The sequence below is a fragment of the Atta cephalotes genome (genome assembly GCF_000143395.1).
Source record: "Atta cephalotes unplaced genomic scaffold scaffold00013, whole genome shotgun sequence".
Classification (NCBI taxonomy): domain Eukaryota; kingdom Metazoa; phylum Arthropoda; class Insecta; order Hymenoptera; family Formicidae; genus Atta; species Atta cephalotes.
In genome coordinates, this window is record NW_012130077.1 from 3251114 (window position 1) to 3255636 (window position 4523).

A 4523-nucleotide genomic window follows, 5' to 3' on the forward strand; every position below is an offset into this window, starting at 1 on the left:
TATATATATATATATATATGTGTGTGTGTGTGTGTGTGTGTGTGTGTGTGTGTGTATGTGTGTGTGTGTGTGTGTGTGTGTATGTGTGTACACGGTATACATATTACGGTATACTTATTAAACTTCTTATACATACACTCATATGTTTGAGATGCATCGTCGTACTAAACGGTAAATGGTATTTCCTGAACACGAGCATTTCCAATTGAATTCATAATTTAACACACCAGAGTATATCCCACGGAGTACATGTCTTTTCAACGGACGCGTCGGAGGAAAATCCGAGGAGAGAAATAACAATCTCCCGCTAATGTTTCTCTAAGAAAAAATTGACGTTAATTTTATCATAGAATCTGCGACGTAGAAGGTCGCCTTATATAGAAAGTTAAACATTCTTAGTAAATGAAAGCGTTTAACGTTTAACGTTTCCGGTCATTATCTCCGCAAATATTGCTCTTTTAAAATTTTCAATGTGATGAGGATATCCGAGAAATATTAATGAACCTATTCGAGAATAATGGATGTTTGAAGCGATGGGTAATTCGTCGCATGATAATGCACATGTGTAAGAAAACATATCACTAGGAGAACACATCTCATCTCGTCCCACCGGATGAAAAGCTAGATACGGAAAACATAAACAATGTAATATGTCAGATTATTAATGTAGTGCTGTAATAAATATTCGAAGATACTTCCTGTCATTTGTATGCGTGCTTCACTCGACCGCCTTTAGGTGGATTATGGGTGAATGGATCGGGTCAGGTTGAGTTGTGAGAGAGATGTTACGTATGTTACGTACCACGCGATCATCACAAAATCATGATGGAACTATGGAGGAAGTGCTGATGCACGAACGAGAGAGGAAAGTTGCAAAAAATTTTATTACAGTTTTTGTTATCGATCTCTAGCGAATTGATTCCTACATGTTGGAGCAAAAACTGGGATACACATATTTACAATGTCGCTCTTTCAAGTTATATCTATATGTTTACCCGTAAAAAACGAGTTACAGTGACCTGTTTTTCAGGAATATATTATATATTTACATGAATTTTTTTTTTTTATTTCCAATTGACGACTCAAGTATTTTTACGCGAAATTCTTTTGCCAAATCTTTTTAATGCTAAGATAAATATCTCGTAAGAGATACAGTGAAAATACAATTTTATATTCGTCGCATGTATTTAAATTATATTTATGTATCTTTTTTTTAATGTAAGTCCTATTTATGAAAATGTAATTATGTATTATAATACCATGTCTGTTGAAAATTATTACCTTATTATTATTATGTATTCTATATAATCGTGTTACGATTTATTGTATTGCACATCGTTCAATCGAATAAATTTGAAAACTGTGGTGATATTTGGAATGCAGTGGTGTATGCCGAATTGTTGTATTCATGAATTTTTGTTATCCTATATACGATTTCAATATTAAACCCGAGCCAGCATGATCATCTATAAACGCCATATACACCTGGATTATTTTATTACGTTAGATCGTTATTACAGTTTAGTGTTGCTCAATTAACTTTCCGTCATGTGTGCGATGCCTGAATTGAACTAAAGCTGTGAATAGTTGGACGGTTCGTTAAACAAGGTATATATTTGACATTTAAAATAAATGGCACATATTTTATACAATATAATATTCCATTAATCTTTGTAAAAAAAAAGAACAAAAGATCAGAATAAATCAGAATAAAAAAAATCATGAATTTACCCAACGCTTTAAATTTGTCTTGCTCCTTTTATTCTAATATTTGGCAACATAACTCTTTATTACTCTTGACAGCCTAAGATTATTTAGTTTTTATGTATTTTAAGTATTTGGTAAAACAGGCTGTATCAAAATTAGTGATCAAATGCAGAGAGTTGTAGTTATTATTACCTGTATTGATCGCATACATCAGCCGCAAGGCAATTAGACAATTTCTTCCATACAAACACAATTATATCTCACTCTGTTGATCAGCATTTGAACGTGTCCCAGCGGCAAATATTGTTATCTTTATATATTTCCACGCTAATTTAAACAGCACTTAATTGACCACAACATCGAAGAAATTGAAAACCATAGCAGGCGTATTGATTAATTATTAAAATGTATAGACAAATACAAATTCTTTCTTTTAAAATCTTTTATTATGTCAGCATAATTATTAACGATTCTAATACCATGATTACATTGACATTTTTGTTTTAATTTACCTAAACTGCCGCCAATATAGATTAGAATTTATTAATTTTTAGAAGTAATTAACTTTTTACTTGATAACAATGTTAAACGGAGAGAATTTTTTTTTAGAGTTTACCTTGAAAATATGATAGCCGTGGGACAACATTGCATTTCGAAGAATTTTATGTAAATCTCTCTCATTCATTAATAAAATATCAAATAAGTTTTTAATTTTCTTTCTGTGTATGAATAATATTTTTTTACTACTTCCTACTACAGCAAATAGTTTGATGAACAATCATAAATTATATTAAATGTTAAAAGTCTCAGACGGATTATAAACATATATATATATATATATATATAAACTTTTACACGAGTGACAGTGATCCCATAGTATCAATCGGTTCTTGATTCCAGATTTTCCAATCTGATCTCCCTATCTCTCTGAAGCATTCAGAGCAGTTATCATGAAACAAGTCGGAATGGATTCCGATCGGAATTATTGAATTATTCCCTAGATTTCTGTTGTGTTTTCTAAGGAAAATGGAATAATTCCGATTGAAATTCATTTTGACATGTCCCATGATTAATTTTTAATCCAAACGAAATTCGTAAGAGAAAATGATATTATTCGATATATTTAATTATTTATGATATTTAAGTTTAACTTATTTTCTTTAATTAATGATTAGGTGATAAAAGCTGTCGCGCACAGATTGATATGAGAGCGTACATATGCACAGTACACAATTTGTCACATATGTCGTGCTTAATATGATTCATATTGTATGCCACAATTTGTGCTAAGTGTTTCCGTGATCAAGACATTTTTACGCTCGTGCTTTGTAGTTCGCCACAAATTTGCTTTTAGTCATGTAATGTAGTTAGGCTCTATAATGTCAATCACGCTTTCTATGCATAGTAATAATAATTATTAATGTACGTAGCATTAAGATCATGCGTCAAGACTATTATGTAGATTCTATAATATTATATGGATATTTGAAAATAATAATCGTGAAAGTTCCCACACAATTAGCTTCGAAATACGCAACATATACTAGTAGCTAATGGTGAATGAATAGATGAGATATATGCAATATTATATATCATTAAAATTATCGCGATCCCATATGTCGAATAATAGAAGTATAAGGTAGAAATATAATAGAAGAGGTAATATAAGAAAAGCTTGCACGTGATAAAATATTAGTTTTTAATATTTTTCTCAGCAAGATATATATTTTTAATGTAAACGTTTAAAAATTAATTTAAAATATGACTAATAATTTCATAATTATGTAATAATAAGTATTATTTTAATAATTTGACATTTCAACATATTAATTTAACACATATTAGTTTTATATTTAAAAATCTCACTTAAAATATTAAATACAACTAAGTTGTTATAAATTTTACACTCACTGATATTTTAAATGCTGTAAATATTGACATATTTATTAAAATGTTTGTATCGCGTGAAAATCGTGCTCATTTTGCTATACTAATGTGTACAACAGATCCTCTTGTGAATATTTCAGTTTGCACAGTTTGGTACTAATCACATAGCGGAAATAAACACGCTCTGACGATTTTATCTCAGCTTTTATATTTTGTACCATTGAAGAATCCAAATTAATTTTCCAGAAATGTAATGTTATTTTAATCATAAAAATTTTTAGGAGTTACATGCTAACAGAACAAACATGAATAAAAACTGATTTTTAACTGCGCGGCATTTGTGTGATAAACTACTTGTGTGTAAAAAAAGGGATAATAAGTTCGCCGAAAGAAATTCACTTTACAGAATAGTCAATTTACGTTTATTTTGAATGAACAAATTTTGTCATTTCTCACTTTGCGTAGCATCACGATGGCAAGTATCCGTTCGTTATCCGCGCATCAACCGTATGAAAACTGAAAGAGATTGACTGCGAAACGTTAAAAGTTGGTCGTTAAAAGTTGCTTCAGGTTTCACTCGATTAACTTTAGAAATAGTGATGTAACGTTTCTTTTCCCCTTCGATTAACTTTTCATCTTTGCTTGTTTGTTCTTTTTCGAAATCGTATTGAATTTTATGTAATAATTTGAAAAGACAGAAGAAGAGAGAAATTATTGCAGAACTGCAATCTCAATAATCAATAAATATTGTGTAACTTGTACTTTATATTCCATTGTGGTCCTACGTTTAGGAATGACGAAGCAGAATTTTTCGCATTGTGCATATAAATGCACAATATATGCATGTATATCTATATAATATATATATATATATATATATATATATATATATATATATACTACACTATTAAATACACACACTACTACTA